We start from the raw sequence: 26,042 nt of genomic DNA, 5'->3' as shown, positions 1-26,042 counted from the left end.
TTTGAAACCAACATTTGCATGGAGTGATCCATTTTGTATTCTAATATGAATTCTAAACAGGCATATATCAGATTACGTGGACTTATGTCAGCTTGCAGAACGGACAGCAAGTATGCAATGAAATGTTGCTATCAAGGTGCCTGTTTTGTACGTATATTATACTGAAGTTGCCATGGTGCTCTACTCTTAAAAGGCCAATTAGTGAAGCAATGGAAGGCCGGTGGTTAAATTAGTGTGTTGTAAGGGATTTAGGGTTAGGTCAAATAAATATATTATTCGTGCATGTTGTCACTGTATCAGTCAAATCAATGAATTTGAATCATTTTAATTCCCGATCCAGTTGCCCATCCCCCTTTCACATTTAAACTGATGTTTTTGACCCCATCCCTCACATCCGGCTCAATCTGGATTATTCATTTAAATAAATATGGTCCAAATGGTGTAACATATAGTTCATTAGCAACATTACTTGCGCCTGGATGATACCTGGAACAAAAGAAAAACCCACCATGAAATGACTCTTCCCGTAGTAATAGGTTTTTGAATATTGTATAACTAGGATACACAACCAATTGGGAGCTTACTCACTGATGTACGATAATATGCGCACAAATTACTAACGATTTTGCTGTTGTCTTCACGTGTACTCACTCAGGTAAACCTACAAATTTTACTATGTGCGCAGAATATTAATGAGTATACAGCTTTAGGTGTTTACTTCATATAAGTACCGTACAGTTACTTTATTGACTGGAAATTTATATCAATAATTTGTCTGTGGTAACGCTCAATATTAGTACTCTTTTGCTGAAGCTCAGTTAGATCCTGTAGGTCTGCATTGTAGGTATGAAAGGAATGTCAACTTTGGGGTGGTAGTAAGAGTGTTGTCCTTGTCATGGTAACTTAAAGCCTCAAAGCATCAACATGTATGACCTGGAGAGAGAAGAAAAAGAGATGGTCTATGGCTGATCGTATTGATCAAACTGTGTGTACCGTGATTATAATTAAAGTATACATAATGTTATCAATTGAAATTGTGGACTAATCCTTCCACGAAATGGAAAATCAGCTGCAAGAAACCAAACCATAGGTCAAGATATACCAGCATGTAATGCTGATAAAAGTCAAGATACATTGTTTGCTTGAATTTACTAGTAATGAGGCGTATGTTGTGAATTAGCATATTTAGTAATTGTAGAGCATTACCTGTCTCTGACGCGCTAAAGTGAAAGTAGGTGAATTCTCAGAAAGAGAGCACGGTGATAAGACAACTATATATGGTGTTATCGACTTGGCGTGGTGCCACACGAGATGCTGTCATAGCAGTCAGGACGAGATGCAGATGCACTACTCAGTCTGGAAAGACAATCAAAGTCAGCAGTGTGTAACTGAACGCTACAGTGTATAGATCTTCCATCAACCCGACAGATTATGCCATTGCGTTTTGGTAAGTTATTGTTTGTAATGTTGTGTGTCATTGTAGCGTCATATTTTATATACACAATCAATCACTGTTTTCTGGTCAACCTAATCGACATTGTTTACTAATTTAAATCAAAATGCTTTACGATTGACATTGTATTGTGTAATGTAGTCATTATTCTATTTTCATGTCTGGTCACCACACAATTTACAATTCATGTCAAATATGTATAAACCGTTGGTTTCGTCACATCTTATTTTCCTTGGATTATATTATATATATATATATATATATATATATATATATATATATATATATATATATATATATATATATATATATATATATAGATGTGTGTGTGTGTGTATGTATGTATATTAGAAGATTATAAATTATTATAGAAGATGAATCGGAATATGAAAAATCAATCTGCTGTCACTAATAACAAACCACTAGCTATTACTGCGACGTAATTTAGGTATTCCTGCATCTTTTAATGAATTTGCAATTCGCCGTTACCCATCGGTTCTTTTTATGCCACTTGTCGGTAATGTATGCTGAAAATACAGACGTGTATACAAACTTCGGTACTATAATGTCGCAGCAAATTAAGACATCGATACGATATTCTTTTGTTGTGCAGAGATGTTGTAATCCGGAGAAAAAGTGCTGGCTTAGGTAACTTGCCGATGATAAATATAAGTATAATGTGAAAGCGACATTATTGAAACCCGATCGTAGCTGTCAGCCTACAGGTATATAGACTTTTTAACATTTACAATTGATATACGTCATCCATTAATTGCGACAGAAAAAATATCTGACCAATGCGTCAACTCCCTGTTGATTGTGTATCCTAGTTATGCAGTCATTCAAAAACCTATTTACTACGAGGTGAGTCATTTCATGATAGGTACATCATTCGTTCCAGTTATCAGTCAGGCGCAAGTAATTTTACTAAGAAACTGAATGTTTTACCATTTTTGGACCATATTTATTTAAACGAATAATCCAAATTGAATCGGATATGAGAGGTGGGGTAAAAACAACAGTTAAGCCGGTAAATGTTAATGCTACGAGGTGAGCCATTTCATAGTGGGTACATCTTTCGTTCCAGGTATCAGTCAGGTGCAAGTAATTTTTACTAAGAAACTGAATGCTGTATCATTTCTGGACAATATTTGCTTAAATGAATAATCCAGATTCAGTCGGATTTGAGGGGTAGGGGACAAAAACAACAGTTAAGCCGGTAAATGTTTATGCTGCACAAACTGGCATTTTAGACATTTTGAGCTGTTAAACGTCGTGTTCCCACCCATCGAGAGTAAGGCGGAAGTTCGATGAATGTATTGCAATATGTTATAAATTCATTAAATTTGAATGAAAGGTCAGAAACGTCTATTCGATTAAATATGAAAGTAGTTTTAAGTGTTACGCATGTATGAAGGTGTATTTGTTTTTCAGTTACTGCTCAGGTTAATCAGTATTACATTTAAATTAGAATCATTTTCATTTTCCTAATCTGATAACCGATATTTTCATTCTAACTTCACAAGTTTCCGTCCCAACGGAAACTTTAACCTAGCACAGACAGAAGTCGAATCAGTCATGTGAAAAATACAACATTCCAGGAAAGACACGTTGTTGGTGCATTAGTGCAGATCCATGAATAGGGATGTTAAATTATAAAAAAACGTATATAATTAGACATCCTTTGCGCAATAAATTTACAAGATATACAACACGATGACAACGACATTTTTACCGAAAATTTAGATATTCCACAAGCAAAATCCACCCAGATTCACACTTGAAACAGCCTTACATCTACGCAGGATTTACTTTCATTTTTATTTATAGACATAAGCTAACGCAGTACTTTGTTTTGTTTTTCTTCATATGTCATTGCTTTTAATGAAGGTGCGTTGTGTGAAATCTCCTATCGGTATAGCTAGGCATGCTGGGTTTTCATTAAAACAGTTTCAGTTCGATACGAAGTGTCACTCGCAAAACAATGCAAATTAAAGTATTACATTTTGCATACACCATTATATCTACTTTTATGCCAGCATGCGTATTAACGAGTTCAAAGGTCATATAATATGATGACTTGACATACATGGGTAAGTCGGTACGGAACACCATCGACGATTGGAGAGACTTGCATCATAGAGGAGACCCCCTAGTGCCTAAAGTTGCAGCTGGTTTTTATGTGTTTATGTTTCCCCCATAATGTTGTATATTGTATGTGCCAAGTTTAGCAAAATTTGGATTTTTATAAATTTCGATCTAGGGTTTATCGTATGTTACGTGTTTAGGCTCTAATAAACAGTAGCAAAAGAAGAAATGAAACCAACAAGTTTTAATAAATTTAGCAAATAATTTATTTCTCTGGAAAAATACTGTAAAAATAAAAAAATAAAAAAACTTAGTGTTTTAAGAATCAAATCCAAACATAATCCAAGACGATTAAAATAGTTACATTTTAGAAGTCCTAGTAATGAAACGCTATAATGAGTTCAAGTTCGAGTCCCGATTACGTATACTGTTGTCAATATAGAGCTGATGTGTACAGTCCTTTGTGAACCACACAAAATAATATATAATATTTCGGTCTTTAAATTCTGAATAAAATTTAAATAAATTTCTTTATCCAAGAATTCTGTATTAGCACTCAAATATTTCCAGGAAGAAGAATTAATCTCTTAGAATCCAAATAATTAGAATAAAAATAAACTTATAACTCCACATTGCCACAACAGACCCTTTCCATTTTAAAGAAAAAAAAGCTCAACTTTACGGACATTGTCATCGCCATACAACAATAATGGCTAACAATTTCCCCCGATACGATGGGCAGATTGTTTTGAGATACTATACGGAACAAAGTACTTCACGTCCTAGAGTGACTTAGAACGGATCGAAAATCATTTACATGCAAGTGGGACAAGTGCAGTTTAAAGGTTAGATGAGTTTCTTGACCATGACATTGAGTCGAATGCCTAAAACATTTGGAATGACAGAAATGGGCAAAGGCTATTTTCCGCACTTTTTCAATACCTGAGTCAATCATCACACCGTTCTATCCCACTTACCCGAGGATCACTACTACGCCACCGACAACATGCGCACCGAGCAACGAGAAGCTTTCTACGGTTGGTACCACACTCACGCCTCAGACCCCTTCGACTTTCAGGAAGAAATGTTAAAAGTTATCGTTCCGGAGTGCAGATTTTACGGCGCTGCTGTGAAAAAATCGAGAATTATTTAATGAGCACGGAGGGATCGATCCTTCACAAGAAGCATGCACCATTGCCAAAGCGTGTTCCTTATTATACCACCAACGATTCACGTCCGAAAACACCCTGGCTGTTATAAGCCCTCAAACGACGGACTTTGTCAAACGTCAAAACTCTGTCAAAGCCCTACGCTGGTTACATTACTTGTGCAACAATGAAGACGAATGGATCCAACACGACCGCAACGGAGGAGGCACAAAGGCTATCTGAACGTATTTGGTGGATGGTTGGGACTTAGAAACCCCCAAGATCGTGTACGAGTGTAGCGATAGCTTATTTCACGGATTCCCCCTCTGCTACCCTGAACGTGTCACTAAAAGTCAGATTTTACATCGTACCATGGAAAACTTGTACGAGACCACTTCTCTACGGCGCTTGAAGTTAGAACAGCAAGGATACCAAGTGGTGACAATGTGGGAACACGAGTACGATCAACATTTGAAATCAGATCCCGAGTTTAAACGCACCGTGGAAAGATATAAGTTGGTGGACCCACTGAACCTTCGAGACAGTTTGTACGGAGGACGAACGAATGCCACGCCGTCGAGTAGAAAGGAGAAGAATTCGGCTACTTTGACGTGTGTTCGCTGTATCCTTACGTGTTCAAATATTTTCGCTTTTCCGCAGGGCACCCACTGTTTCTAACGGAACACGTCGACCTGTACAACATTCGACAATAAAAGGGGTTGATCAAGTGCGAAGTCTTGCATCCCATCGACTTGTTACATCCGGGTTTACCTCACCATTGACAAGGAAAACTGATGTTTCCCTTGTGCTGTATTTGTGTCGATACGTTCAATCAAGATCAGCCTTGTTAAAACACGTAGGAAGAGCGTGCCTTGACAGGAACGTGGGTCAGCCTGGAATTGTTAAAAGCTCTGGACTTGGGATACCAACCGTTAGCAGTGTAAGAAATTTAACACTTTCCAAAGACAGAAAAATACCTCAGAGGTGACGAGATACAGAAAGGCATTTACGACGACTACGTTGCTGCCTTTTTTAAATTGAAACAAGACGGCAGCGGCTATCCTACCTGGTACCAGATTCCCGAAGACCGAAATAAATTCATAGAGAATAACTGGGAGCAGGAAAGCATCACTTTCGACCACCTAGAGAAAAACAAAGGGAGGCGATCGTTTGCCAAATTGACGCTAAATTGCTTGTGGGGGAAAATGGCACAACGACCTTATTAACCCAAGACGGAGTATTTCACAGAACCTTTCTGCTACTTCCAGATGATTCACGTTCACGACAAAACCAAATAGATGAAAACTGGCGAATGTCCTCCGTGAGGACTTGATTCTAGTCAATTACGAAGAAGAACTGAACTTTGTAGTAGCTGACGAATATTGAAATGTCATCATTGCGGCTTACGTGACAGCCCATGCTCGCTTACAATTGTACAAAGTTTTAGAACTGTTTGGAGATCGTGTTCTGTATTTTGACACGGACAATTGGATCTACATTGATCGCCTGAGTTACTGTTACCCTAACATCGAAGGAGACAGTTTAGGAGTCTGGACGGACGAGCACCCTGACGACAAGATTCTAAGTATTGCTAGTGGCGGTTCTAAAAATTACGGCTACGAATGACGGGACCCACAAGGAGAAGCACACATGGAGTGTAAAGTGAAAGGATTGACTCTTAATTATTGCACCAGTCGAGTGGTGAACTTTGGAGTGCTGAAAGAAGCTTTCCAGTCTAGAGAGGATCGAGATTTTAGTGTGACCACCCACCAACCTCACAAGATTGTACGTTTATCCACACACCAAATTGACAGTCGACCTTTAGAAAAAGTCTATCAAATCATGTACCAGAAGCGAGTGCAGCCTTCCAATCACTTCACTTTACCTTACGATCACGTTGATATTGGTCAGCATATTGAAAGAGAAAACGTCCAAGACCGATAGTTCATTGTAATTACCAACACCAAGCAAGAAAGACGAATACTTTTAAACATACATCATTCAAGTTTGGAGATTCTTAAAAGGAGTGCGATGCTGTATCTTGCGATTGCAAGGATGCCGCACTCTGACCTCAGCGATTCAGAATCAAATCATGGGAACTTAGCTATGACTACTACTACTACCATACCTACCATGGACAGTGATGATATGCGTCTCAAACCTGATGGATGCGAAAGCGATGCTACTCGTAAAAGAACACCTTATCACTTACTGGTTTTCATTGTCAGTGTCATTCTCCACGTGAAAGCAAGTAGCTACCACCCTACGGATGTCGTGCAGCCCTTAGTAAACTCCTTCGGATTTCACCATACCCACGTTGAAACGAGCCTGTAAAAGACGAACACTCGTTTCCTGTGCGTTTGCCTGAATACTGCAACTTTGAAAGTCATTCCAAACCTTCAAAGCAAAATAGCCTAAATATCTGGCAGGACCTAGGCCCCGAAAAGTTAGCAAGAACCGGATTTATCTGCTTGGGCGAAGGGGATAAAGTCAGGTGTTACAGTCGAGGTGTGTAACTTCACGAGTGGAAGGAGAAAGATTCGGCTTTCCTGGAACATGCTCGATGATCTCCGCATTGTCACTACCTACCTTTAGTGGGAACCTAGTCATTCAAGTGGCAAACCATGTCGTTTAAGAAACCAGTTTGGATAAGAGTCAAACGTTTGACAACAACTAGACAAGTATTTAAACCCCATTTAAAAAATGATATTCATGGATTACCAAACGAATTGCAAGAGAAGATCTACAAGGAAGTTTGGCAAGGACATGCTAGAGCAAAATCTCAATTGGTGACCGAGGAACGTTTGTGTCGAGAAATTCACAAGAGAAAATTGACAAAAGTCAACAAACTCGTCAGATTTTTTCAGATCAAGTCTGTGTTCGTCCGATTGTTCCGCTTTAGACCGTTTATATCAGAAGATTTTATTACCATTCTTGACCGTTACCCTGAATAGTTGTGGTCAGAAATTAATCACTATATCTATTAAGTTTGTTTTAGAAAAAGATTTTAAATAATGTGAGGAGAATTAGAAGTGACCCCAACATAAGTATTAATATTGACTGAATAATTTATGGAGACTTTACAAAAGAATATTGGTGGTTCGTCTCTAGAGTTGAAAAAAACGCATATACCGAGAGTTGGTCAAAATATAAGCTCAACGCAAAGAACAATTGCATCCGTTACATCACCGATATTTAAACCACTGGTGCATGAATGCTATAAGAAGACTGATTCAGATGAAAGTATTCCAGTGGTTAGACATTGTTAAACTGGACGTGGGTGAGAAGGATTGGTTTATTTTGACTGATTCTTTTTGCTACAAGGATGATATAATGCAACGAATTCCAGAAGAAGAATTAGAGGATTATCAAATCTTTTACACAATATAAACTTACATCAAGAAGAAACTTGTTTAAGTTAGTGACTAAACCATTTAGATTCGCCACTGGAGTACGATCATCTCTTGCAGAAAGTACACTTCTTGCCTCTGCAAAAAGAGGTATAAAAACGAACTTCCATGCCCCGACCTTTATTTATACACCAATTGCCGTGGAAGGAAATCAATGACAGTATTCAAACGGAGGAGGATTCCCATATCTTTTTACAAGCACTGTATCCCATGAATTGGGGTCATCGTGTGGTGTGTGTCTTAGTGACTTGCTTTCTGTGATTTCGTTTACCAGCCGATTCATTGTGGACTCTTTACGAACAATACTTTACACCAAATAAAACATGAAAACCCTTAAATGTCCACGAGAGACTCATTCTGTTAAAAGCTATGTGTTTTTATCTGGATACTTCTTGACCTCTACGGGAAAAAAGATTCTTCAACCTTTAGGTACTGAAGATGTGTACGACGATGTGCGTGTAACCTGTGACTTATGCTCTCACTGGGCAGATGTACCTGACTGGAAAAGTTGGGGTTTCGAGGCTTGGACCAAAGACGTGGCCAACTATGCCAAAGAGTTGTGATTCTAACTTCAAACGTCCAGTGAAAAAAGTAATTTTTAAAACTGTGTTAGTGCCAGTGCCAGAAGAAGAACTCGACACCAAGGAAAATCATTTCCTTCAGGACAGGACTGTCATGGACATTTCCAAAAGACCATTTCGGTGTGACTGTACCGAATGTAGAGACTTTAAAAACATTACACACTAACCCTAGGACATCTTTTTTACCAAAAACATGTTGTACAGTCATTTGTTTATCTTCCACTTTGATCATTGTGATGTGTATTTTAATGATGTACTTAATCCTTTGGCTTTTATGTATTTTTGTCTTTCGTGTTGTTTACGTTTAAAGATTGCAATAAACATGTCCTGAAAAGGTATAAAAACTCTTGTATTGTCTGTCTTCGTGTCAAAAGTGACATTCCCAAAAATATGCCTACCTCCGCTGTCTCTGCTCCCTGTTCCTCCACTTTCAAAGTCGTCGACGAAAACTTATATGGTCCTAGTTGGGAGGCCTTGTATCTTTGCCACCCCATTAACGTGTTAACTGCCAGACCTAGCGGTTCAGGCGAAACTGAATTTGTCAAAAGTTTAATCGAACGTAAACATCATTTGATCGATCGTCCACCTCAGCGGATCGTGTGGTCTTACAAAGAGTGGCAATCGGCGTACAGTCTCTTGCGAGAAAGTCAAGGCGATTCCATCGTGTTTGTGGAAGGCATTCCTGACGAAGACGACGGCATCGTATCTGACCCCAGTCAAACCCATCTGGTCATTCTCGACGACATGTTAGGAGAAGCCGAAGAAGAAACTAAACTGTGTTTTACGCGCAAAGGGCATCATCGTAATGCCAGTGTCATGTACATCACCCAAAATTTGTTTCAACAAAGTAAAGCCCATCGCACCATCATTCTCAATGCTCATTACGTGGTCTTTTTTAAAAGCCCTAGAGATAAATTGCAAATCCAGGTCTTAGCCAAACAGTTAGGAACGCCTTGGTTGACTCGTGCATACGACGATACCACCCAAACCCCACACGCCTATTAACTCGTGGATTTTAAAACCCACCACGCGGATTATTTGCGATTTCGTACCAATCTGTTTCACCACTGGTACCAAGACGGAGGGCCTGTTGTGTACACGTCCGTGTCGTCCACTTAACAACACAAAAAAGCTATAAAAACCTCGGACACTTTGGGTCTGTCTAATATAGGGTCAACATTACCTATCTTCAGTCTCATCTTACCGTCAAATTGATTCTTGCCTTGTACGGCATCAGTCACGAAAAAATCCACAAATACGTGCTCGTGTCTTAGAAGCCAGTCTCAAAGAACTCTTACGATGGTTTATGGTGACAACACGTCCATTACTGCAAGGCATCATTCACACTGCACATCAAGGCAACCGCATGTGTGACCGAAATAAAGTAGACTTGATGCAACTGGCCGATTCCCGCATCGACACTCAAACCAAGAAGCAAATCGTTTTGAAACCTGGAGGCGCGGTGCTCTAGGAGGCGTCATCATTCACTTCTTCCTAAAATGGAATCCCAATGCCGCCAAAGTCCTCCACAAGAAAAAAGCCACTCCCAAAAAGCCAATATTTGTGTGGAACGTCAGTTCGCAAAACAGCTGGAAGCGACAGTGAACGTTAACCTGTATGCCGAATTTGATAATACGTTAGAAATCAACAGTTTGAGACAAGTCATTTCAGATTGTTAGGAGCTATGGAAGACTCTTATCCTATTTTGAATGGCGGAGAATCTTTGGAAATAGAATGGGATGATACCGTGGAAACAGAACCCACTGACAAAGACGAAGAGATCATAGGAATGAGGTACAGATGGTCAGAACAAGAACGACATTTAGGCTCCTGGTTTGCCAAACACCTGGCATAAAAAGTTACGGAATTGATCAAGAAAGATTGCTATGGATCTCAGAAAGATTATCCCAGCGAACTTCAACACGATAAATGTATGATGATGATTCAAGAAGAAACATTGGACGAGTATCTGGAGGACGCTTGGTGTCTCATCTCAGAAGAAGCCGTGTTGCATTAGTGGTAGAAAGACTTGCGTGATCATTCCTCTCCTTCATTGATTGCCATAGAGGTCCATCATATACAAGATTTCATGGTTCAGAGTGGGGAGACTAGGCGAAGAAACGGTTACTTGTCAGAGATTTTAAAGCAAAAAGTCAGGATTGAATTGATGACTTATCATTACCTGTGGAAAAATCAAGAAAATAAAAACACAACAAAAAATGGATACCTGGGAACTTTATTACATTTTGAACAACAGTTCGTACACTACTTTTTGGAATCCAGTGGGTGTGGTAAAGATGAACCGCTTCATGGCAAGCCTCAAGACCACGAAACTTATGTCATCGACACATACGACAGTCATCTCCCGGGAAACCACTGCGTAGCCGTTTACTTTCACGCGATGGTCGTATGGAGCGTTTCGATTTGTATGGATTGCTACCTTTGGAGGACGACATTATCGACTTTATGAGAGAAATGCACAGACGACGCGATTCAGTAATGTTAAATTACAAGGCACAGATTCCATTGTGTGTGGACAATATTGTGTGTATTTTCTTCATCAACGCGGTCTTTGATATTCTTTAGAACATTTAGTGACTTTATTAATCGTAACTCTTCTAGAAACGAAGACAAAGTAGATCCATGGCTTGTGATAATTATGGTTTTCTTTCTTTAGTGGAAATCTCACTTCACTTCACAAAGTTGTCAACCTTATCAATAATAATTTGTTTGAAAAATCGTTTGTTTTCTTGTTAATTGTTGGTTGTTAGTTGTTTGAATAAAAAATGTATTTTGAAAAACTGTCTATCTTTTGGTTTCAATTTTTATAATTATACATGCTCTTTGACTTCTCTCTATCCCTCACCCTAAAATCAACTATCATAGCGTTCTGACACAACACAAATAGTAGGGATGATTTCTATCGCGTCCGCGCTTGAACAATACAAAACGAGGCAATCTCCAGTCTGACCATCCATTGTTGACTCGTTCACCTATGAAGATGCCTTCTAATTTAGCTAAACTAAACGTAGCCTGCGTCCATTTGCATTGTGTCGGGCAAAGTCGGATACCCAAAAGAGGTAGAGAATGTCAGGATGGTAAAAGTGACCGAAAACCTGATAGACGAGGTCTTTAGAGATAAATCAAGAAGGAGGAAGAAGAATAGACAGAGAAGTACAGACTTAAGAAGCAAAGGGAGCAGAGGGCAGCAGCAACAGCAGTAAGAACCAGACAGAGGTTTTGTCGTCTGCCTTGTGGACACAAAACAGTTCTACTTCTCTTTCCGAAGAAGCAGACCCTATCCTGTGGGAAAGCCTGTCGCCAGACGGGGACGCTATCTTAGAGATAAGATTTCCATAATCTCCGTCCACAAAATCATTTCTTTTCGGGGCTAAACCAATACTCTAGAAAAGACATACTAGTTCAATTGCCAAAATATGTGTGTGTGTATGTGTTTGTCTGTAAGTTAAAAAATAGAAGTGTGTCTATAAGCAATTCGTTTGTTTTTTGTTTTATGTCCCAAAAAATTTAGAATTGTATATATAACCACTTCGTTTCCCTAGCTTGTCAAATAGTCTGTGAGTTTGTGTTTTGTGTTCGTAGTTTGTGTTTGTAGGTAAAAAATTGAGTGAGTGTTTCTTTTAGGTCCGCGCGTTCCACGTGCTGGATAGTAAAATGGGTCTTGTGAGCTTTGGTGTCAGGGGATGTTTTCCTTCACGTTCGCGCTTCACAAATAAAGAGAAAGCGTTCATCAGTATGACTATCGAACGTTGACGTATCAGCTTAGAGAAGATTAACAGAATTCCCAAACTCTTGGATGCACCTGATGTATACCAGGCGCATTCTAGATGAGCTGGCTCTGTAGGCCATTGCCAGAGCTACCAGACTTGAAGAAGAGGGAGAAGAGGAATAAAGGAAAGAAGAGAAGAAAGGAAAAAGAGAGGGATTCTGCCTTACCTCATGCTCAGACCTCTGTGCGAGGTTAAGCCTGATGTGAGGACACCTCTACGACCAGTAGCAGCACCACATCTGGTAGCAGCACCACAGCCACTCTCAGCACCACATCAACGTCAACAACAACAACAACAACTACTCCTACTATGAATACAAGTAGCATAGATAAGGAGACCTCATCATCTCCGATTCCAAATACCTTTCCAGAAATCCTAGACTTGAAAAACCCTAACATACATTTAACATCCTATATTAAAATTCCTAGAAAACACCGAAGTTAAAAATAGGATATAATCAGTCCCAAACAGCCTGACATGTCTAACGAGACCTGAGTATTCAGCAAAGAAACCCGTCTTCAATTAACAATAATAAATATCCTCCTCCACCAAACTTATTTTTGATACAAAACCCGATTACTTTAATTAAAAACCTAAAAACAACCATAACTAGCAGTCTGGCTAACAAACCCAAAATTAGGGGGAAAACCAACCCCCCCAAAAATAAGTTCAGATATCCTTGACATGTCCCATCGACCTGAGTAATCCGCAAAGATATCTGTCTTATTTTAAAATAAGTTAGCCTGAAATAAAATAACACATAAATCATAACTAGTAAACAGGCTAATAAACGTAAAAACAAGGGAATAAATAAGATCAGATGTCTTTGACACGTCATAGGGACACGATTATTCGGCAAAGATATCTATCTTAATAAAATAGACTTAGCCTGGAAATAAAATAACGGCATGACAAAAATAAACTAAACAACCCTAAAACCTCACACATTGAGGAACAATAAAATGCAATAACCCTTAATCTTTATTTATTTATTTTTAAAAAAAAAATACATTTAAACGTAAGTTTAAAAAAATACGCTTCCTCTACTTGCATGCTCTACTAACCTTAAACAGCACAGAATATCTTTCCAAATTTCAAAAATTCAGAACATAAACCTCAAAATTCCTGCATCTCAGCACCTTAGGTCAACCTGGAAACAACGGACAGCAGCCTGCCTTCCCTCACTTTTCCTCCCTTGCCACGGACAGACAAAAATTATCAGCGCGCAATGCGCGCATAAATGTTTTCTGATAATCACATGAATGAGTGAGCACAATTCCCACTCATCCCATCAAGTGAAACAGATTTTTAATTCTAAAACATGAGAGTGTGTTGGGTGTATTGCCACTCATGTCAGCCCTCCATTTATGCCGTTAGGGACCTATATAGTCCCACGGCCTGAGGCTAAATTAACAGTGCTCCTTGAGTACATAAATGCCTGGGGGATGAGACTCTAATTCCTTCCCCTACGATAAATTAGCAGGTCGCTATGCGATCATTATACAGAGGTACATGCACATATGTGCACACACCTCTATAATTCAACATGATTGATTGATTGATCCGATTGCAATATACAAGACAGAGGGACATCTTCACTATCCCACAAAGTGAAGAAATTGAAGACTGGGATGATGAGGGCGCTCAACCCAACTTTGCACTCCCAAGAACAAATATAAATTTGAAGCAGGACAGCAGCAGAGGGGGCGAATCCGACATTTTGTCCAATCGTCATTTGGCTTAATTAATACTTTCTGCAACTCAACGATCTAGCGTCGTCAGCGCCTGGTAAAAAAAAAACGACGTCGTCGTCGGGGGATCGTCCAATCGTCATTTGGTTTAATTAACACCTTCTGCGCGCCGATCCCCAGCGTCGTCAGCGTCCGGTAAGCACATCGACGACCGCGTCGATGTCATCGCCCCCTCTGCTGCTAAGTGGTTATTTACAATGAAAATTATTTACAACTAACCGAATATTTGGTCAAGTCCGATACGATATCGTGTCCGAGGATCATGTAAATTTATCGTTACAAATCCATGTGGGGTCGACTGAGCATGACTAAAAAAGTTTTTAAAAACATTAAAGTCCATGTCACCGCCGCACCATGTCTGCCAAATATTTCGTAGCGTGTGTGTATCAACGCCGTTGAATACAGCAAGAATATTACAGTTGTCTCTGATTACTTTTGGAATCTGAGTGTATCGTTGAGTGACATATATCACGTCGGTGTTTTTATGCCTGCCTCTGGAAAATATCCTAGCTGGGTTTTTTTGATTGTCTAACATAACATCATCATACACGACTAGATTGTTAACGTCGCCATCAATATCATCAATACCTGGTGCATCATTGATATCTGTAATAAACTCAATAACATTTTTTTCAGCGATCGCTGATGCATTCTCGTTAAAATCTTTCAACACCTCGTAGCATCGTTGATCATCCACGCTAGGAGCAACCAAATACAACTTGTCCCACTTCATCCATCTCATTATTAAATTAAGTAACAATTGCGTCTTGCCGGATCCAGATGGTTCGATGATAATCATCCGGATCGAGTTTGGTAACGCTGCAACATGCTTAACTGGTTCTCTCGTTTTAGTTGCCGAAAAATCAATTATATTCATATCTCTATACATAAATTATGGATCTATATTGTGTGAAGTGTAGAGTGCGTACTGGCACAAATGATATGACAACCGCTACAACAAGAAATAACAGATCAGCACTTACTGGTAAGTGTGTACAATGCGGTACAAAGAAATTCAGATTTATTTCTATTAGACCCGGGGATGTTTTAAAAAAAAAGCGAGGAGGTGATATTGCAGCCAGGTTATCAAAACTCCCCGGAACACCGTGGGCAAAGTATCCAGGAGAAAAGCACCTCCCAGGATATAGCTACTGTGGCCCCGGAACACGATTAGATATCAGACTCGATGATCAAAATCAGCCCAAACCCGGTGAGTATCCAATAAACGCTATCGATAAGGCGTGTCATGCTCATGATGTTGCTTACAAAAGTAGCGATCTGCAACAGCGTCATATCGCGGACGTAAAATTAATTCACGCGTTAAATGCTATTCCTGATAAATCCTTCAAAGAAAAATTGGCCTCATGGTTGGTAAAATCGGCTATGAAAGGTAAATTAATGATGGGCGCTGGTAATTAATAACAATATGGAATCCATCTATTATTCTCCGAGAGGATACTGGAAGGGGAAGGCCGCAATTGGTAAGCTTGCAAGCGCTGCAAAGGTAACAAAGGCCACTGCGGCTAATTGGTTATCCAGACAGGCTATATGGCAAATCTATCTACCACCGCCTAAACAAATCAACTTCTCGCGCTTTGATGTCGGCGTGCCTAATGAAGTTCATCAGGCTGATATACTATTTCTGCCGCATGACAACGGTTACAAATACGCGCTAACTGTAGTTGATGTTGCGAGTCGATACAAACAAGCGGAGCCGTTAAAAACAAAGTCAGCAACTGAAGTAGCCGCTGCGTTTGAAAGAATTTATCGAAGGGGTCCTCTGCGCTGGCCAAATCTATTACAAGTTGATCCTGGTAGTGAATTTCGCGGCGCTGTTTTATCAACGCTGAAACATCATAGCGTCGCGGTACGACGAGGTCATACTGCGCTACATCGTGATCAGGCAATTGTTGAACGATTCAATCGGACTCTTGCTGAACGGTTATTTGGATATCAGTACGCGAAGGAATTTATCCAAGAAAAACGATCTCGTGAATGGGTCAAAGGTTGCCAGGCGTAATTGCAGCGTTAAATAACGAGATTACCCGAGCAATCAACATGAAGCCCAGCGACGCGATTAAATACGAGTATATACCCGGAAGATCAAAAATAGATAGCGTTTCCAAGCCGATTCTCGGCGATGTCACTGTTAGATATCTATATGAACCAGGAGAGCTTGAAGGCGGTAAAAAAAGGGCTACTGATCCTATTTGGAGTGTTACCACACATAACATATCAACGATAACACGATCAACTGGTAGACCACCGATCTATAGACTGGATTCAACTGCTCCTCAGCGCGGGTTTACACGCGAGCAACTACAAGTGATACCTGACGATACTCAATTACCCCCGCGTGGTCTTAACTAGCGCCGTTGCGTCTATTGCACTCAAGACAGGTCAATCTCACATTGTTTTTGACTTGACCGAGATTGTTATCGATCCTGTCCACGGTAATTTGGCGAGCGTCTTTATCCGAATAACGCCAGCGCATTACACAATTGCAACTCACGCAGTGATTATTCTGTTGTTGTCGTAACGCAATTATTAATTCGGCATCAATATCAAAACGCCGCTGTTTTTTTTTATCCTGTTGGCGGTAACCCGAGAGTTTTCTATCAATGACGCTTGCATCGATGGTGACTTCGTCGGTGACTCCGTCAGTGACTCCGTCACTGGCTTCGTCAATAACAATTCTTCGAAGCTGATTTATCCTTCGTACTCGGGACACTGCAAGATAGACTAGATTCGACCATTCGATGCGATTATCAACCATCCAAACAATTGTGTCGGTGATGGTTAGTCCCTGCGAGGAATGTATTGTCGTTGCGTATCCTAGCGTCCACGGGGATTTATCAGCACGTAGCGCGTCCTCGACGACGCTGATATCAACGAGCACGATATCATTCAGCACGAGAATTTGTTTTTTTGTCCCTGACGCTGTTGGGGCCGGGATTTCAACTTCAATGTTCTGCCGCCGTGTATCCGCGGGTCTATAGCATAACGGCACTGGACGCGTTGAAAAATTTTCCTTATGCAACGTAAACAACTTCCGCTGAAGTGTGTCTCTGACTATCTTTCTGCTCGCTACAATCAAATCGTTTGGTTTCCATGTTTCCCAGAATTCATTTAACGGCGTTTCCGGAATCACCTCGCGAATTATTTCACATTGAATTCTATCCGGCTGTAATCTGATTAATTTTTTAACCTCGCGCAGTTGTTCATCAAGTGCTCGGTAATCAGTATCGGTTTCTTCATAATAGTCCACAAAACCCTTTAACCAATCATGTGGACCCTCGCCGACAAATGGTGGTGGTTGGCCATGGTCGCCACACATGATTACCGCTGTATTCGCGGGCAGCAACCAATCAAGAAACATTTGTAAAACGTCTAACGAAACAGTACATATTTCGTCCCAGATGATAACCTCAGGAATAAATTTTTCGCCCATTCGATCAGGAGTCCACTCACCGCCGCTGTATCGAAAAAAGCTGTGATAAGTAACGGCGTCAACATTTCGTTGTTTTATCTCTCGCGCTAGTCTATGGGTCGGTGTAAGCACGATTATACTTGCCCGCGTTCGAAATAATTCAATTGCCCGAGTCGTCTTTCCTGACCCGCCACAGCCGCTTAAATAAACTGTTTTGTGTCTACAAATTGGATCAGAACACGGTGGTGCATTAGACCATTTTGACAATTTATCACCGCGTAGGTAATTGTTTTCAACGGTGACATCTGCTGACGGGGAATAATCGCGTCGTATTTCATTTTTAATTCTCCATGTACCCCAACTCTCGTCCGGACTAGTAAACCCGGCTACGTTTTCCTTGTACTTTACGTCAACATAAAACGAATCAACGGCTACTCTAACCGCGGTGTCGGGAAATTTATTTATCATCGAGAATAAATTTATGCAAGCATAACCCAGCATAGACGCCCTCAAATGCGGGTATGCCGGGCTGTCTCCATCGCTGTAGGTAACAACTGTACCCAACCTTGTTCCATTGGACAAGAAAGCTGTTTCGCAGTTCACGTATCTATTTTTCGCCACTGCGTCCTTGATTACGAAATCATATTCTGCGTCATCTATAATCAGCCGTGAGCAATATCGTTTGTAGTCGCAGTTTTTTCCACCTTGTGTGAACTTACCAATTATTCTTCTACCGAGATCTTTTGCCTCGCGGTTTCGTTGGTTGAATATCCTCCTGGACCATTCGACGATATATTCCTCGTCGGCATCAATGTGTTTTCTGGACTCGTCAATTATGCTATCTAGACGCTCCGGTTCTGGTAACCAGACTTCAGTCTGCGCTCGGTATGATATAATCGCGTCACTGACAATCAACGAAATTAGCATTTTACAATCAATCATATACCGTAGCAGCGCTATTGGCAACCACTTTTTTTCAGACATGTGCCTACCGATCCAAATATAGCAACAGCGATGAAGTCCTGCCGCGAACTCAAATGATACTACGCGAGCGAATCCGGTTAAATCAAAATCAGGCAGTGGTCCATTAATAGCAACACGAGTCATTTCATGACTGGGGTGTCCAAATCGTTTGAAATACTCAGCGGCGGATCCATACCCGAGAAAACTCGCTGGATAACAGGCAACCATATCAACCGAGATCATAGCGTCGCGGTTGTATTCAGTGTTCCATAATCCACCGTGATAATACTCCAAACAACTGGATTGTACATCCGGTAGAAATTCCTTGCGCGTTGGTCTCCACGCATTTTTCCTTGCTGCAACATGAGCCGCAACCGATGGAATCGTAAAACAATTTGTTAGCAGTTGTTCATCATGCTCCTCAAATTCTATGGCGGTTTTTTTATCTTGTTGTGAAATGCTTCAGTGCGATATAATTCACCGTTTGGTCTTACAAACTGATCAAAGGTATCCGCATCGTTTTCAGCGCTGCGAAGTAACCACACTGATACAGGGTCGTTTTTACACAAGTAGGCAATAGCATCAAATAGTTTCCTCTCCGCGAGAAAACCGTCCTGTATAAATTCCCCCGGGATATACTTTACTGTTCTATCCCGTGGAAATATTGTGATCGCGGGCGTCCATGCGTGTTCGTTATGATCAATAATTTTGATTGGGGCCCCATTTGATTTATACTTCGATTCGTATAATACTTCACCGGTTATCGTTGTAACGGTTATTGGAAATCTCAGCGATGTTTCTAATCTCGCTATGTCGCTGATGGTTGCTCCACGCTCTTTTACGGTTAGTTCCCACTGGTTGATTTTGCTACGTCGTAAATCAGTCAATTTGTTTCCTCGACATGCATTTGTAAAATGCTCTATTATTCGTTCTGCTACACAATTTATCCCCGTTGACTGTTTCATTGGTTTCAGTTTTCGGATATCAGGTTTCTTATTTAACGGGTATATTCCATAAACAACTGCTGTTTCAGGATACGCTCGTTCATAGTATGGTTTGTCAATTCCGGTTAACAACCCCGGCTTGGAGTCGCGGCTGACAATGACTGTTTTCTTGTCGCTGAGAACTGGTTCAAATTTATCACGTATGATCCAATCACCTGATTCCACCCGGACAATGAATTTTACTCTGAAGAAATACTTTTTACCGTCAAGTTGTGATATTATCGTTGCTGCGCGGTTGTCGTTCATGGTAGCATCAACAACGCCATCAATTCGAAATGTTGACCAACTATGAGATGCACCATCACGCTTGAATTCATCGATACAATCGCGTATTTTATTCAACAGGGTTCTATCGTTTATTAACGCTATCGAGATTGAATTTAATATTTTTCCAGGGCTTAATTGCTGCTAATCTCTCGAACTCATCCATATAATTAAAACAAGTATTTAAATAAAAGAATATAGTATAATGAATAAATGCAAATGGTTGATGATTTGGTCGACAACCCCGTGCAATAAATCATGTAGAGGTGAATTCTGCGGGTATCATTTACAAAGCGTTCGTAATGGTTCTCTTGGCCCCCTCCCGTGCTTGGTTTGCCACGTTGGTGTAAGAGGAAAATCGCAGTTGTGTATTAATTGTGGCGGAAAGCGATACAGGGAACTAAAACGCTATTATGACAAACGAATTAAAAACGCCGTCATTGACCCCACCGCTGACTCCGTCATCAAAACCCCCCAAGACTATGTTGAAAGATTTATAATTAAACCAAATAATAAATTAGACAAGTAGTATTATTATATAAATGGACCAAGAATTTCAGCCGCATCCCCTGCTCGTCAATTACGAGGCATCTCGCGACGGCGTTGTTAGAAATTGTAGACTGAAGAAACCGGTTGGATGGAAAAACAATCACGAGTATTTAATGTTTACTGCTGGAGGGAAAAAATATCTCTGTCACAGAATCATCTATGAATGTTTCCACGGATTGATCAAAGATAGTCTCGTTATTGATCACATTGATTCTAATTATCAAAATAACAGACTGTGTAATCTGCAAGCTATCTCTCAGAGTGAAAATATTAAAAAAGGCCAGACTGGTAAGTACTCAAAAGCAGCAAGGGGCGTCAAATCATTTGATACGTCAACGCACGAGGAAAAAATATTTCAGTCAATGAATGAGGCAGGAAAATATTTTGACATTTGTAGCGCCTCAGTACGATTTGTTGCAGAACGAGTATATCAAACAGCTTTCTCAAGTAAAAACGGACGTAGAATTCGATTTTCATATCTGAAGGGGGATAACTCGTGAGGGTATGACGAAGTCGCCATGATAGAGTTATGCTGTCACGTGATTGCAAATAGTCGTCTGTTTCAATGTAAATGAGTTACCTATGCGCGTTCACCTGGAACGCACTACGTGCTTATATTTTTTAAAAACTCGTTATTTGTTAGGTGCGTCCATAGTCCGATGCAAACATGTTTGACTATGAAACTCGAGTCAACAATTTACGGGTTCGCGCCTCGCAGCGGGCAATTGCCTGGCGGGAAACGGTCAGATGTTTTTTTTTCTATATAATTGGGGGGGAGGGGATAAAGCCCCCTTCGTTGAAGTTCAAAACGAACCAAAACGCAGTCCACACTATCATTCATAGTGTGCGCGGTTGGTTTTTTCCAACTACGCAACCATGATTGATTTTTATGGGTTGCGTTTTGGTTCGGTTGAGTGCAAACCACGCCCCCGTCATTGTTTGTACTGTCCATGTATGCCTGCAATCTGCCACAACACTCGAGTGGAGATTTACGGCATTGTACTGTCCATGTATGCCTGCAATCTGCCACAACACTCGAGTGGAGATTTACGGCATTGTACTGTCCATATGCCTGCAATCTGCCACAACACTCGAGTGGAGATTTACGGCATTGTACTGTCCATACAAAAACGGGGTCAAAAATGACCCCCAATAATTTTATTAAACTTTAAACTTTAAACTTAAATTTTATTAAAATTTTTGATATTAGAAATGAGATGTTTATAAGAATATGGATCCCCAAGACATCAATAATATATTAACTGAGATTTCAAAATTAAAAAATCAAGGAATTGTATTATCTGATAGGCTTAACAGCGAGGAAATATTATCCGATTATGAGGTTATAAACGAGCAATCGAAGCGGGGGCGTTTTACGCTAGCCCGCGAGTATTCTTTTATAAAACGATTACAACATACAATTAATGAGAACCTGTATGGCAATGACGTAAGCGTATTCATTGGGTTATTCACTGCCGTTGAAACAATTATTTAAAATTGCGGATCAATTTACAATAATGGTAGGTGAATCACTTACTACTCGGCTAGCCAGAGAGCGGCTAGCAGCGCTTAGAAAGTTTATACCGTTACGAGACAGAGTGAGAGAGAAACTTCAAACGCGGCAACAACTGCAAACTGATTTTGCTGTTGGAAGCGAACAACTCTTTGCCCCGGTAACTAAAGCGACTAAGGATGTTACGGCGGCAACTGTGCCCGTCCTCGGTGCGCTTAAAAAGATAGCGGCAGAGACAAAACAAACAAAAAGGTCTTTAGAAACACTCCCTGCAAAAATAGCGGCTGCTACAACACGGAGGCCACCACCACTCGCTATAACCGAACCACAAGAACCTTATGTTACAATGGCCCCCGAAGAAGAACTAGGCGCCACCGCAAGAGAACCAGAAGAAGAAATACCGGAAGAAATACTGGAAGAAATACCGGAAGAAAAAGAGAAAGGGGGGAATATACCCCGTAATGTACTTAAAAAAAGCACAATAGATCAAATTAGAGCCTTCAACAGCAATAAAGAATTAGTTGATTTTACTGTCAAAAATTTTACTAAGGGCATACGAGATGAGTATATTAATAGCGGTTATGAGAAAAATATAAAGACGTTAAAGGATTGGGCAAGAATAGTGTATTTAGCGAGTAAACATAAAGATGCGGTACCACGTGGTGATCCCGATTACGACGCATTCCACAAGGAAGTTAAGAGTAGAACACCAAAAAAAAGGAAAAGGATACTCTGTTGGTAAAGAATCCTACGGCGTTACCTGTCCTAATAGTGTTCTCAGTGATATATCACGGCTGGAAGTACTAATCGGAGGAAAACGAGCCGGAAATAACTCTCCGGAAATAATCAATGAGGCCGCTGATATTTGCAAGCGTTTATTTGCGGGCGGTATTATGGACATTAATGCATATCGAACGCTCATAGACGAGCTCGTGGATGATTAATTGGAAAACTGGTGTTTTTATAATAAAGATGATCATACACTACAACCATGATAAACCAGTACTCGTCTACGTGGTAAACTCGCGATTGCCTGTTTACCGCGCGTACTATGGAGATGGTCTCGGTAGCACCATTGCGGGGTTATTTACAAGAATGGCTCCAAAAGTAGCGCCGTTAGCCAAACAATTAGGAATGAAGGCTATTGATGTTATTCGTGATAGGGGTATTAGTGCTATTGGAGATGTTGCCGGAAAGGCGCTTTCAGCCGCGCGGGACAAACTAATGTCGTTGGTGAGGAGAAAAAAACAGAAACCACCGGTGATGCCATCAACGACAGTGATGCCTGCAAATGTCAGTAAAGTAATAAATAACGCCGTGGAAGAAAAACTAGAGTCGTTGGCGGCGACGACTCCGCCAATGGCGACTTCGCCATCCGCCGATGCGGCAACCAACGCGCTCATGAACGCGATAGCGGGAAGTGGTCTACGACGAAAAAATCGCAATTGAAAACACCGACATGAATAATAATAAAATGTTTGCGCGAACCGCTGATCCCGCGTTTGATATGGATGCCCCAATGCGCAGGGATGATTCTGTCCGTGATTATCAATATTATTCTTATTATGCAGCGCAGCCTGACCTACGATCGCGAATTGAACTTCAAGTCCAAGATACCAGTAAATACTTTCTGCCGTGTGAAGCGTTTATCGAAATTGAGGGAGAACTCGTGACAAATGCTGCCGATAATGCACCATACGCAGATGACGATCGTGTTCGAGTTGGCTTCGTTAACAACGGTATCATGGCGTTATTTGAAAGCGCCAGATATCTTATTGACGGGCGAGAAATTGAATCAATAGAACGCGAGGTTGATGTTGCAACGACGATAATTGGGTTAGCGAGATACTCGGATGATTATACAAGATCGGCGGGCCCATCTATGATGTTTGCGAAGGACACCACTAATAACGCTGATCATCTTCAGTACGTTAACGTGCTGGCGGAAAGAGATACCGCAGTTGCTGATCAAGCTGAAGCAGCCAATCCAGATCGCAGAGCAAGACCAGGCGCTAATTTCAATATTATAAAGAGTATCAACAATGATTACAATCTAGGATTCGCAGCACGAGTAGGGATGTTGCAAACACCACGCCGACAGTTTTCATGCGCGATTCCACTCTATCACATATTTGGATTCTGCAGAAATGTCAGAAAAGTTATCTATGGGGCTAAGCACACAATCGCGCTGACGCGAAGGGGCGATGATAACAATGCAATATGGCGTGCTGCTGGCGTCGCTGCCGGTAAAGTCATTTTAACTAAAATGGCATTGTGGATGCCGGTGCTGACTCCATCAGTTACCACGGAAGCACGATTGTTATCATTTATGGAACAGGGAGGGAAATCGTTGTTGAGTTGGCTAGCGGTAACAACTGATGCTAAAGAGGATAACGTCGCCGATACGTTTACATGGCACCTGGCATCAAAACAGGGTGTTTCAGCCCCGCGTCATATATTCATAGCGCTACAGAATAGGGAACGATTGGGCAGTCAAGAACGCAGCCATATGATATTTGATCAATTAGGAGTCAGGGATGTTTCGCTGAGAATAAACGGACAACAGGAACCATCCGAGGATATACAGCTTAATTACGGCGACAACCATATCGCACGTGTGTATCATCGATTGCTGTCGTACATGGGTCGTGATCAAAACGTCGACACTGGTTTGCAAATATCGCAACTTGATTTTAAAAACCTGTATCCGATTTATTATTTTTCGTTGGAGCATCTTGATTTAACGAGACAATCCGTCGTTGATATACACTTCCGAGCTCGTATAACCCCGGGTAATGTTAATTACAAAGCGGTTGCTGTCATTCTCAGCGATAAATCAATGCTGGTAGAAGGCGTTGGTGGACGAATGAGAATCGTTGATGCGCCAGTGGAAAACATGTAATTGAAAGCACAAACGCGTTTACAATAAAATGTCGTATAGTGTTGTCAGTGTAGAGTTGACCGATGGTCAAGTCAAGAAATTACGATCAAAGTCGGCTAAACAATGCGGGACCACAATAACGCTGAAGCCGTCACAGATGGCAGGTGGTAATCATAAGATATCGTTGACGGCGCGTCAAATAAAACATTTCAATAATGCGATGAAAAATAAAAAGGGTGTTCAAATAGATTTCTCAGCCGCAGCAATTAAAAACATGGAAAAGACCGGTTGGATATTTCCGCTGTTAGCTGCGATTCCGGCATTGATTGCCGCGGCCGCACCAGCGGTGGCTAAGGCGGCGGCGTTGGGGGCCGTTGGTACCGCGGCGGGAATGGCATTAAAGAAGGCAACCGGGAAAGGCTACAAAAAAAAACAACCCGTAGCCGGAAAGGGTCTAAGACTACCGGGGACCCCGTATTCATGGTACTCGGGAAAGGGTCTAAGACTACCGGGAACCGTTTATTAACGCAGGAGTCAATGACTCCCATGTCTAATTTTGATTTAATAGAAGCCGCAAACGCGCTAGCGATAAAAAACTTCAGAGGTGTTTTTATGAGGGATCAATTACCGGCGGCACCAAGGAATATTGAAACCGGTATAATTAACCTCGATAAATCCTCCGGAGCGGGAACTCATTGGGTTGCATACGCGATTGATCCGCGTGCGATCGTCTATTTTGATTCATACGGGTTAGCCCCACCAAACGAATTCATGCGGTATGTCCGGGCGTGTTCAGCCCGGGTTTTTTATTCCACGCTGCCAACACAACAGTTAAGTGACCCACCGATATGCGGCCGTGAGGTATTGAACGTACTCGCGGCGATTTCATGTGGTTGTAAACGAATACACTAGTTTGGTCGTAGAAGCTCAACGGATTTTAGAGAATAACATTTACAATAATAATGATAGATATCTGGGGACGACCGGTTTCGGCGCTGAAAAAGTTCACGGAAACGCCCGCCACCGATGACATAAAAAAACTAATTGAGGATGAAATCGCTGATACGTTGAATCTAACAAGTGTTGACCCGGGCGAAATAGTTGTATTTCAAGACCGCCAGGGTAAATTGAAATCCAGTAATGTGTCGCTGGATGACGTTTTAACACGACAAAGTAATGCCGCCGAGTACACTATCGCGCTGTATACCAGCGACGG

At 41.0% G+C, this 26,042-nt stretch overlaps 1 protein-coding gene across 1 annotated transcript in view; it reads left to right on the top strand.

Moving 5' to 3' along the window:
- Positions 1-676: 676 nt before the first annotated feature.
- Positions 677-26,042, top strand: part of LOC149777250 (uncharacterized) — a 50,223-nt gene continuing 24,857 nt past the window's right edge. The window contains exon 1 of the mRNA XM_089941993.1: positions 677-1,447. The gene's annotated coding sequence lies outside the window, so the exon portion shown is untranslated. The remainder of the gene's footprint in view (positions 1,448-26,042) is intronic.

Source organism: Sinohyriopsis cumingii, chromosome 18 (assembly GCF_028554795.1).
Source record: "Sinohyriopsis cumingii isolate HCF-2022 chromosome 18, ASM2855479v2, whole genome shotgun sequence".
NCBI classification, from domain to species: Eukaryota; Metazoa; Mollusca; class Bivalvia; order Unionida; family Unionidae; genus Sinohyriopsis; species Sinohyriopsis cumingii.
The sequence above is the reverse complement of the archived record's forward strand: the minus strand, read 5'-3'. Positions and strand labels throughout refer to the sequence as shown.